The 12,602-nt window shown below is 40.9% G+C and overlaps 1 long non-coding RNA gene across 1 annotated transcript in view; it reads right to left on the bottom strand.

Moving 5' to 3' along the window:
• Nucleotides 1-1,654: 1,654 nt before the first annotated feature.
• LOC140493146 (uncharacterized) overlaps nucleotides 1,655-12,602 on the bottom strand; it is a 63,727-nt gene continuing 52,779 nt past the window's right edge. Inside the window, exon 3 of the long non-coding RNA XR_011963636.1 lies at nucleotides 1,655-1,825. This is a non-coding gene — a long non-coding RNA (uncharacterized lncRNA). The remainder of the gene's footprint in view (nucleotides 1,826-12,602) is intronic.

Genomic DNA, 12,602 nt, shown 5'->3' on the forward strand with positions numbered 1-12,602 from the left:
AGGGAGTGGTGGGCGCCGCGGGGAGTGGAGTGCATTATTTCCCCTTCCAACTTTACTTTGATTTAGTCCCTGCCCTCACCTTCACTGTTTGATCACAAAGCATTGCCCTTTGATGTGAAGGGCACTGCTTGTCACTGGCCACTCGGGTGTTTCTTTTCTTCCTGGTGGTGGAAACTGAATAAAGATTCGTGCACCTTGTGTCTCTCACTGTGTCTCACACCTGCACACACACAACATGGGTGCTGGGGAAACATAAGCACTCCCGCAGTCAGATGATAGTAGTGTGGGGGAAAGAAAAAAATATATATAGGAGATTTCTGAAAAAAAACCAGAAGTGTCTGTGGAAAAAAAATAACCACAAGTGTGGGGTGGAGGGTGCTACACGCAGCGGTCTCCTACAACCGCAGATTGCGTGGTTCACAGACTCCCAGCCCAACTGCTTGTTCTGTGGTGCTGTGGAGTCCGTGGACCATGTATATATTGGATGTGGGCGTTTGCACTCCCTTTTAGATTTTCTTGAAAAACTCCTTCTCTGATTTTGGTTGCACTTCAGTCCCATGCTCCTGATCATCGGGCACCCGGTATGGAGGAGGGAGGGCAGGTCTGAAGACCGCCTCGTGGGTCTGCTCCTGGGCCTGGCCAAACTGGCCATAAACAGGTCCAGGCAGCGGGCCGTGGTGGGGGTCGTTAGGGCCGACTGCCTGCCCCTCTTCCGCGGTTACGATAGAGCCCGGGTGTCTCTGGAGAAGGAGCACGCGGTGTCCACCAACACCCTGGAGTTGTTCAGGGAGAGGTGGGTGCCACAGGGAGTGGAGTGCATTATTTCCTCCTCCAACTCTATTTTGATTTAGTCCGTACCCTCCCCTTCACTGTTTGATCACAAAGCATTGTCTTTTGTGAAGGGCACTGCTTGTCACTGGCCACTCGGGTGTTTCCTTTCTTCCTGGTGGTGGAAATTTGAATAAAGATTCATTCACCTTGTGTCTTTCACTGTGTCTCACACCTGCACACACACAACATGGGTGCTGGGGAAAAAATAAGCACTACCACAGTTGGGCGGTGGTGTGGGGAAAGAAGAAAAGAAAAAAAATCAAAAATACAAACATGAATGTTACGTTAGAGCCTGGGTATCTCTGGAAAAGGAGCACGCGGTGTCCACCAACACCCTGGAGTTGTTCAGGGAGAGGTGGGCACCGCAGGGAGTGAAGTGTATTATTTCCCTCTCCAACTCTATTTTGATTTAATCCCTGCCCTCCCCTTCACTGTTTGATCACACAGCATTGCCCTTTGATATCAAGGGCACTGCTTGTCACTGGCTACTTGGGTGTTTCCTTTCTTCCTGGTGGTGGAAATTTGAATAAAGATTAAAAAAACACAAGTGTCAGGGATTCTGCTGACTTTAGAAGCCGGCTCTGAGCTAGCAAGAGTCCATGTCATGTATAACGCATAACTTGGTGACTTAGTCATGGGATATCGGCCTCTGTGGAGTTAATTCAGGTTTAAACAAGTGTCAGAGCATTACATTTAATATAACAGCACAATAGATGTGTGCACAGAATAAAAGACTGATAACTGGTTGACCCATATTAAAATTCCAAATTTTGAATAGCATTTTGCTTCAGGGAGAAGATTTTTCAGTTTTGTTCACCTGATCTTGAACTTTGTGTCTCTGTATGCAAAGTGAGTAAATTTGTGAAATAGAAGCACATCCTCTCTTGTTTGTCTGTCGAGGCGAAATAACTACGTCCATCATCCAGGGTGTTTGGTAGATTTCCAGTGGGTACATGGATGATTGCTAAGGTCAGTCTGCACATGGAAGATTGTGCTGAAAATAAGACAGAACAACACAGATGATTGAGTTTTGGGCAAGTTGCTGGTTCAGGATTTCCTCTCTTCTCTTTCCTCTCAGCCTCTACTGCATATTTCCTGACTGAGAAGAACAAAGAAATTTAGAGGGGAGATAAAACACGATAAATGAAGAAAACAAATAAATATGTACTCCCAATCTAGCAACAAATAATAAACCGTCAGTGTGGGAGCAGCAGTAGTCCATTTGACCCATTAAGTTGCTCTGTCATTCAGTTAGTCCATAGCTGATCTTAACTTGAAACAAGTGATACAGAAGGCAGATAAATGCAGTGGGCCACAAATGTTCTTGAATTTCTACCTTACTGTTACCTGACTAAGAAAACGACAGCTGCTTTGTAAGATTTTCTCTGAAATGTTTGGTTCACAGACTATGAGTAACCTATAATAATGAATCTGAATTATTCAGTGTGCATGAGTGTGTGCACTTGCACGTGTACAATATATGTGAAGATGGCCTTAGGACACAGCTGCTTCCACACATTATAGCCAGTATACCACAAATTTTAAACCCCAAACCACCAAGTGCACCATTTGCTGAAGTATTACACAATTCACAGGCTAAGGGAAATAGGTGCTATAGCATTCATGTTCTGAGTTTAACATTTAACCTTACAAAACACACATGCTGCATGTTGGAAACCCTAGAGTCCAATTTAGAAAGTTTCTTGATCTGAATCTAAAATATATGTGACATGAATAGTTTGTCAGTTGAATCTAAATAACAACATTTAAGTGTCAGTTCCTTCGATCTTCACAGCACTGATGGCTGAATAATCACTCTGTCTTAACACGCATAATCTAACCTACCTCCACCATCAGCTGCCTTTACCGTCCCTATAACTGATGAATTGATTACAGGTGTTATAGTCACTCAGTCACACGGAGGCATGCAAACCTGCTAATGTTTGGTAATAGATCTGTAGTTTGCCAAAAAGCATCCAAACAAGTGTGCTTTCTCTTTAAATGCTCTCTCCTTCCCCTCCTTTTTTGAAGACAGTGGTTTTAGATTAGATTAGGTTCCCTACAGTATAGAAACAGGCTCTTCAGCCCAACAAGTCCACACCAACCCTCCAAACAGTAACCCACCCAGACCCATTACCCTACCCTATATTTAACCCTGACGAATGCACCTAATACTAGGGCAATTTAGCATGGCCAATTCACCTGACCCGCACATCTTTGGATTGTGGGATGAATTTGGAGCACCCAGAGGAAACCCACGCAGACACGGGTAAAATGTGCAAACTCCACACAGACAGTCGCCCAAGGTGGGAATCAAACCTAGGTCTCTGGCGCTATGAGGCAGCAATGCTAACCACTGAGTCACCGTGCTGCCCCGGTGGTTTGGGAATGGAGGGGAGCTTGGGCTTGAGATACAAGACTACATTATTAAGACGAAGCATGTCTTTTCCCAGGTTTGCACATTTATTAGGTAGCCATCAGGTGTGTTCCTGCATTTGTAATATTTTTGTATTTAGGAATACCCTAATATTTTCAAAGTTTGGTAGAAGATTTGTAGCTCGGTGCTCGTTGTTGTGGTTCTGTTCGCCGAGCTGGGAATTTGTCTTGCAAACGTTTCGTCCCCTGTCCCATGACAAGCAACATGAATTCGACTGGAACAACAGTACCATTATAGGGCAAGCCAAACAGAGAACAGCCAGGGAATTCCTAGAGGCATGGCACTCATCCACAGACTCTATCAACAAACACATCGACCTGGACCCAATATACCGGCCACTACAGTGGACAGCTCAAACTGACAACCGGAAGCGGCAGAGACAGGCCACTATAAATGCCGGAGGAAACAGCACAGAAGTGCTTCACAGGAGGCTCCCAAGCACTGACGATGTCACCTAGACAGGGGACGAAACGTTTGCAAGACAAATTCCCAGCTCGGCGAACAGAACCACAACAATAGCCTAATATTGTTAAGTATAACATATGAAGTATCGCCAACTGTGCAAGACAGTAGAAAATCCACTCACCCTGAGAAATTGTAGAGTATAATCAATATATATTTTAATAGTAAATGAAAAGAAAGAATTTTTAGGAGAGATTTGACTATGTTATTCAACTTAACCTTGTGCTAAAGCGATTACTTGTTTCATGTACGCCCTCTCATTGCTATTACCTAAACAAGCAATCTCACAGGATGTGGATGCTGCTGACTGGACAAGCATTTATTGCCTTTCCCTAGCTGCCCTTGAGAATGTGGTGGTGAGCTGTCTTCTTGAACCACTGCAATCCATTTGCTGCTTGTACACCCACAATGCTATTGGGGGATGCAGCCCAGAGTTTTGGCAACTTAGGAGCAGAATATATCACTCTCATTCTCTACATATTCTGGACAGTGAATTCAGTTGCATTCCCTCAACAGATTTCATTTGCCAGGCCACAGATCTGAAGAAATATCCTTGGGCATGTTTATGCTTGGAGCATGAGTAGGATGTTTAGTTTTTCAATATGTAGTCAAACATTCTCGGAATGTACCTCAGTTTCATTTGTCTGCCTTTGACCCATATCCTTTGATACCAATACATGACAAAAAAGCTTTGATTTTAACCTTGAAACTTCCAGTTGACCCAGCATCCACAGCTTTTTGCACCAAGCATCTCAGATCTCAACTTTGTGTAATTGTGCATTCTTGAATTTCTCTAATCAGTGGTTTAGCTCCAATTTTAAAGTTATGTCTCTTGGATACATCCATGGAGTGTTCTGAGTAAAGTTGCCAAAAGTTAGGTATCACGGCTCATCTGCCAGAAATAAATACCTGGAGTTTCTTCTGTCTAACTGTGGGGATTTTGATGGTCAACAGCATTTCTTTGTGCAAATTAGACTTCCTCCAAATTATGCCATAATTCACCATTAGAAGTATAAGATGGGTTATAAAAAACATATTTTAAAATCATATGCCTTTTCTTATGATATTTCTGGATACCTTTTAAAATATCACCTTGGTCTGAGTGTTAAAAGTAAAAATAAGTCAAAATACTTCAATGGCCCAACATTATGTCATGTGTGAAATGTCTGAAATTAAATGAATTGGTCAGTAAAAGATTCGCAGCATCCTTTCTAAACCCAGTGAAAAAATTAACTTAATAAGTGGTTAGAAAACTCTAATTGTTTGAGATCATGCTGTGAAATTTTTATCAAGTGTATTGCCTGCTGTTATAGGTAAAATGTTGCACAGTTTCTTTAAGCAGGTTAACATCGTCATAAAAATAGTACAGGAGTTTCATATTAAATGGAAAATCTTGATGCACCACTTGCAGCAAAGTGAATTGACTTGCCCGCCAATGTAGTCATTTCTATTTCTCCTGCATTTCTGCAGTACAAGTAGGTACTTGTTCTACCCATTTTTAAGGCATTGGACAGGGGCAAGACATAACAATATCTGGGTATCTTGCAATAACAGCTATGAAGTTTACTAGTTGTAATTAGACATAAACATGAATGACTGAAAGAGTTCCTGATAAAAAATGTTCCAGCAATAATGACTCTAAGAACCAATTTGATGCAGCAAATCACTCTATTCAATTTGTGCAGTAGCAAATAAATTGGTCTAGAGTCTGTTTCCCCTTTCACAATGGTTTGCAATGTCAATACTCCGGATGGACATTAGAGAGAGAAAAGCTGTTCTTGCTGTTAAACAAACCAAGAATGGGAAGACACAGATTTCAGGTAACTGGCAAAAGAAACAATGGAGAAACGAGGAGAAATATTTTCACTGAACAAGTGATTAAGGTATGATGGTGCACAGTGTCATGGATATAGACTCAACTGAGTCATTTAAGAGGGAATGGATTTTCATTTGAAATGGAAGAATATGCTGAGTTATGGGGAGAAAGTTGGGAAATATCATTTAACATTTAGAGAGTCATCACAGACACAATGGGCTAAATAGTCTCCCTCTATGCCATAGCTATCTGTGCCTCTCTTAATCCAGGCCTAAACTTCTTCTGCTTCTCCAGGTCCTCCCTGTATTGTAATCAAAATTCATCTCACTCTTCTATTCTAACTCATTTATATCTCAAGATCTTGAAAGTGATGTCAGCAGGTCCTTGCTTCCTTTCTTATGGAGTCTATGGATTCATTTGACCCAATTTAACAAATTGCAGCTCTTTGATTTATTTTGTTATCATTTGTACTCCTTCAGCATTTTTGGAGTCTTACACACAGGGACTTGACCCTTCGGTTAGGTTTCTCAATCATTTGTTTTTTAAAATAGAGCAACAAATCTCGTAGTCTGCCCAGGAACAGTAGAAATCATCAGCAGCTGCAGGTACATTTCAGTTTGGAAATCTTTGTGACTCTTAGATCTCTAGTTATCTGGTTGAAAGGCTAAGTCTGTTAATGTTGTGTAGCATCAGAAGAGTTTAATTTTTTTTAGGTGCCCTACAGAATTTCATTCACTAAAAAATGACATGCAGTAATGTTGTTTGAGGATATATGTTCTTTTGTTGTAACAATCTTGCTTTAAAGTGTCATTTTTTAAAAAATGTACATTATTAACTTCAGGAAATTAGAAAATAAGTGAAACAGTGTGATTTTAAATAGCATTCAAAACATGGGTTCAAAGACAGAAAGATTTACATATAATTTCAGCCTTCCAGAAGACCAACAATACAATTTTCACATTGCAGTACGTGGTGATTTGTTTCATGAACCAGGTGGATTTGTTTCCCATTTTAAGCACTCCTCATTCTGCACCATCCCTAGTCAAATAGAGGTGAGCAACTAGTTTTGAATTTTTCCAATCATACTCTCCAGCAACTCACCCAATGTATTCGAAACCCACAGGTGACAAAGTTTCCCTACGTTCTCCTCAGCAAACACCTAACCCTCACTCTGTCTTACTGCCCAGAAACCAAAGAATAAAAAAGTTCACTCACTGTATTTAGGGGCTATTGCACAGTACTTGTATAGATTTATGAAATGCAATAACTTTATTCAAATCTAAGTAAAGAATAGTAGGGGTAATAACTTCATTAGAATAATTGGAAATAGAAGTGCGACATGAAAGTGTTCATCAGCTCTGTGCAAATGTCATACAGCTGAATTTTAACCACAGGACATTCTCTCTCGTCAAGTACTCTGAATAATCAAATAAAGAAGCTTGTTTGATTTATTTCTTTGAACAGAACTATAGGCTGGAATCTAACAGAAATTGGCTGTGTCAGTTTTGGAGTTTCATGAAGGTGATCTCTCTGTGAGACCTGATGAGATTTCTCAGGTCCTCCTGAATTTTGCCTCATTAGCTATGCACCACATCCTTAAAATGCAGTTGTGCACGAGGTCAAGAAGCATTGTCAGTCCTGCATGGCTCCTTTGTCTGAAGTACTGCCCCAAACACAACAAACAGAGAGAAATTGGCAGTCCATTTTGCTGACAGGGACCTGGAATTCTTGGTCGACAGATAGGGAGCTCTCTGTTTCCTCAGGACTAGCAGAGGAGATCATACCGTCAGATCCTGCCAGTCTGATTTAAGGTCACCATCACTGGGTCAGTGCCATTTCCACCTTCTAGAAGAACACGCAGCAACTCTGCAAAAGGGTCAATTACCTTTTTGCACTCCATTATAGTAAGCCACAATCTTCTCTCTGCTACCTCACACTCACTCGAACTCTGCCACTCAACTGACTTCCAACAAGGCTCATGTCCACCACTCTCGTTATCACATGTAGCATCTTCCCTCACTCGCTCTTCCTACCCAGGCCCCCAGTTACAAACCTAGCATGACCTCTGCATTGCATACTGACTCACTTGGGATGCTTCCCAATCTTTGACCCACTTTCATCATCATTAACAGCTGTACCAGCCACTTTCATCTCAATTAATCTCTCCCTTTCTCACATTCCAGGACAAAATGGCCCACAGTAAAATTAATAAAGCCAAGACAGGTAGTGTGGTGTCCATTACCCAGCTTCTCATCTCCTATGAGGACAAGATCATTGGCTGACCCAGTGAGGATTGTAAACTGTTCCTATAGTAATAGCAAAACTTTCAAACTCCAACAAACAATAAGAATCATTGTCCATTGCCATGCAGCTTTCCCAATACTGCCACTGTGAATATGTTCAATGTAACATGCTCAAACCTATACCCTTTTTCACAACATATTCTCTCCTTTACCTCCTGCAGGCAGCAATGGAATTTGCATGGTTTCTCCTGTCAAGATGGCAGCCTTTCAACAGCTTCTCCTCTATCTCTGTGGAAGACGCCACTGATTCCTGGACACCCTGTAGTCACCCAAGATCAACTCACTCGACTGTAGGGCCGGCTCACTCCACCCAAGCTGCAAGAACTGCACTAAGATGCAATTGGAGTGAAACGAATGAGACCTTCTGACATTACATAGGTATTATGTCTGTCATTTCATTGTAAAAATGTTCTCAACAGCCATGTGAGTGAATGTCATTCTAGCTGCAGTGAGAAGAGTGAAGGGACAGAGCCTCACCACTTTTAGTGTTACACAACTGTTATAGCTCAAAGGGATGAAGGGAGCAGCTCAATGGAGCTAAATGCAAGCTGTGGAAATTTGGAAGGTGATTGCCATTTCGGCAACTATGATGAACCTTGCATGACCACAATATGTTACTTGTGCATTACAACCGTTAGTAGGATTGATTTGTGATGTTGCACGGTGTGGTCACGAATGCTTTGGGCCAAGATTTGTACACCACGCAGTAGATCCGTACTTAACATCTTCTTACTGTATTTAGTCTTCTCAGATAGCTTTCAACTGTACTGTATGGACTTCTGTTTAGTGTTAATGTCCTTTACGGAGCCTCACATTGGCAAGATTAAGTACTAATAAGTTGCTAATGCATACAAATAAGCCTCTCAATACTCATTAGTGAGAATCTCATCTCGCTGTTCAGACTTAGTTGGAGACTGTGACTCTTGGCTCTCAATGTCAAGAAACTTAAGATAACTTCACCCTATTTTCATAACATTCTCATCAATGCCCATGTCATTCAGTGGCTGAGAAGATTCTGCCCTATAATTGTGATCCTGAAATGGTTAATTGCATGTAAACGATCTTCGACAGAAGGTTATGTCTTATTCTTTAGACTGTAGAATCAAGAGGATCTGATAATTAGAAAAATACAGTCATACTGAAGTATGAGACAATTCTATTTTCCTCCATATTCTTGCTCTGTTTCATAATGATCATGCTGAGATTTTATAAAATTAATGTTTTAAATTAGGCAATAGCATGTTGCTAGGCTGCATGCTCAACTCTGAGAGGATTAACTTATTAAGTGGTTAAAAAAACTGTTACTATGGTGCATGCTACAAATAGACATTTCAAAGGTTTGATCTGAACATATTGTGCAAAGCTTGTTGCTAAGCTTCCAGACTCAAAGAGATGTGCTAGCACACAAAAGTAAGGCTACAGCAAAATATATTCCATGTTGTCATGAAGCAAGCAGACAGACAGACATACTGATATATAGAAGTAAAGCAAATAAATTGATAAATAAATTTTTGATTGGCAAGTTTATGAAGAAGGCAAGGGTATGGAGACCAAGATGGATAACTAGAGTTAAGACACAGAAGGGCCATGACCTGTTTGTGGAACAGGCAATCAAGTCTATGCCTTTGCTGCTAAATGTCATAAAACCATAAGAAATAAGAACAGGAGTAGGCCATTCACCACTGCGAACTTTCTCTGCTTCCAATAGGGCCACTGCTGATCCGACATTCCTTGCATCTACTTTTCTGCTTTCTTCCCTATAACCTATGATTCCCCTACTGATCAAGAATCTAACAAACTCAGCCTTAAATATATACAATACTCTGGCCCCACAGCTTTCTGTGGCAAGGGGTTCCAAAGACTCACAACCTTCTTACAGAAGAAACTCCTCCTCATCTCAGTCTTAAATTGGTATCCCTTAATTCTGAGACCTTGCCCTCAGGTGCTAGAACATTCCCATGAGGGGAAATATCCTCTCAGCATTTACCCTGTCAAACCCCTTAATCCCATATATGTTCCAATTAGATCACTTCCCATTCTTCAAAATTACAATGAGTAGAGTCCCAACCTATTTAATTTTTGATCATAAGATGATCCTTCTATACCAGGGGTCATCCAAGTGAATTTTCACTGAACTATCTCAAATGAAGTGAAATCTTTCTCTAAATAATGGGACCAAAACTGCTCAGAATATTCCAGATTTAGTCTCAAACACCAACATTCTGTTAGTGTTCCTGATTTCCTGCTGTACTTGTGTGTTTTGCAGCTTTCTGCAGCTTTTCTCCATTCAAGTAATATTCCATTCTTTTGTTCTCCATTCAAAATGAACAACTTCACATTTTCCCACACTATACTCCATTTGCCAACTTTCTGCCCACTTACTTGACCTATCAATATCTCTCTGCAAACAATTTGACAATTTGTATCTCTCTTGCAACCTGTCTTTCCACCAACTGTGCCATCTACAACTTTGGTGACAATATATTTACTTCTTTCTTCTAAGTCATTAGTATAAACTGTTCCCTGCGTAATCTCACTGGTTACAAATCCCCAACCTGAAAAATGATCCTTTATTCCCATTCCCTCATCAGCCAATTCCCTATCCACACCATTATATTACTTTCAACGCCAAGGGCTATTATCTTATGACTTAACCTTTTGTGAGTATAGTGGTCTCTCAATCCTTACAGTGCTAGTCTAAGAGCAATAGATATTTCAAATGTCATGAAACATCGTAAGCCAGAGGAAGAAATTGGACCTGATAGTCATAGAGTCATAGAGATGTGCAGCATGGAAACAGACCATTCCATCAAACTCATCCATGCCGACCAGATATTCCAACCTAATCTAATCCCACTTACCAGCACTTGGCCCATATCCCTCTAAACTTTTCTTATTCATATAACTACCCTGATGCCTGTTAAATGTTTAAATTGTACTAGCCTCCTCCACATCCTCTGGCAGCTCATTCCATACATGTACCACCCTCTGCGTGAAAAGGTTCTCCATTAGGTCTCTTTCATATCTTTCCCCTCTCACCATAAACCTATACCCCTCAAGTTCTGAACTCCACCCCCTGGGGAAAAGACCTCATCTATTTATCCTATTCACGCCCCTCTGGAAGGTTACCCCTCAGCCTCCGACGCTCCAGGGAAAACAGCCCCAGCCTATTTAACCTTTCCCTGCAGCTCAAAACCTCCAACCCTGGCAACATCCTTGTAAATCTTTTCTGAACCTTTTCAAGTTTCACATCATCCTTCTGATAGGAAGGAGACCAGAATTGCACGCAATATTCCAAAAGTGGCCTAACCAATGTCCTGGAGCCTCAACATGACCTCCCAACTCCTGGACTCAATACTCTGAACAAAAAAGGAAGGCATATTGAATACCTTCTTCACTATCCTATCTACTTGCGACTCTACTCTCAAGGAGCTATGAACCTTCTCTCCAAGTTGAGAAACACTCCAAATGCAGTCCAAAGCAGAACATCTCCTTGATGCCAAAATGAGTCTAGGAATTCATGGCCTAGCTTAAAAGTCAATCAAAGAAAAATGTAATAGATGAGCCTGGACCACAGTACACTCTTTCATTTTTTTCAGTCTGGTTCAGTGCAGTAACATGCTCTGGAGATCCAGGAATTTGAAGCCAGACGCCAGAGAAGATCAAACAATCTCATCAGCATATAACAGTTCCTGCTTTATGGAAAATGTTTAAATATTGAAAAGATACTAAACATCTCAAAAGACTTCCTCAGCATGTAGAGTCAAAGTTGAGGCATTGAAATGATGAACAAAGCCTAAACACCGTATGTTCCCCAAACATCAAGCACCAGCTGCCCTGCATGTGGCAGAATCTGCAGATGCTGCATTGGACTTTTCATCCAACTCAGTGGATTGGAAGCAGGTCATCCTCAATACGAATGGACTGATTAAAGAGAATCATAACAAAACAAGAGGGAAGTCATTTGATTTATTTAATTGATCTGACATTTTTGGAACTATCTACTCAATTTCATTCCCTCTCTTTCTCCAAAGCCCTGCAAGAATATTTCTCTCAATTTCTTCTTGTTTTCATTCATCTTCTCTACTTTCACTTTTCTTATAGGCAACAAATTCCAGGTCATTACATTCACTGAGTAAAATGGTTCCCCTGTACATCCAATCATCCAAATCCAACTATTATCTCTTGCTTAAAATATGAAATCTGTTTTCTCTAGTCCATATTGATTAATAAGAACAGCTTTTCTTTATTCACCAAATCTGTCATATTATTTTACTCCTTTATAAAATCTCCTCTCAATATTGTTTGCTGCAAGAAGAGCAACCCCAATTCCCTTAATGTATCCCTGCAGCTAAAATCACTCATGCCTGCAGCTATTCTGTTAAACTTCCTCTGCACCTCCTCAAGGACCCTTGCATCCTCACTAAACTGCGGTGACTAGAACTAAATGCAACACTCCAGAGGTAACTTAACTAGAGTTAGGTTCTACTAACAGTTCAATATCACTTCCTTGTTTTTGCAACCAATGCTTCTGTTTATGAAATCAAACATCCCACGTTCTGTGCTAATTACTCTCTCAATATGGCCTGCCATTTTCAAAGACCGATGCACATGAACACATTGATCCTTTGCCCTTATACACTATTCAGAATTGTGCCATGAGATCTACATTGCCTCTCCCATTCCTTTCTGCCAAAATGCAACACATTACTCTTCTCTTTATAGCCTGAAAAGATTAGGGATGAAGGACTGT

Source organism: Chiloscyllium punctatum, chromosome 2, assembly GCF_047496795.1.
Source record: "Chiloscyllium punctatum isolate Juve2018m chromosome 2, sChiPun1.3, whole genome shotgun sequence".
Lineage (NCBI taxonomy): Eukaryota > Metazoa > Chordata > Chondrichthyes > Orectolobiformes > Hemiscylliidae > Chiloscyllium > Chiloscyllium punctatum.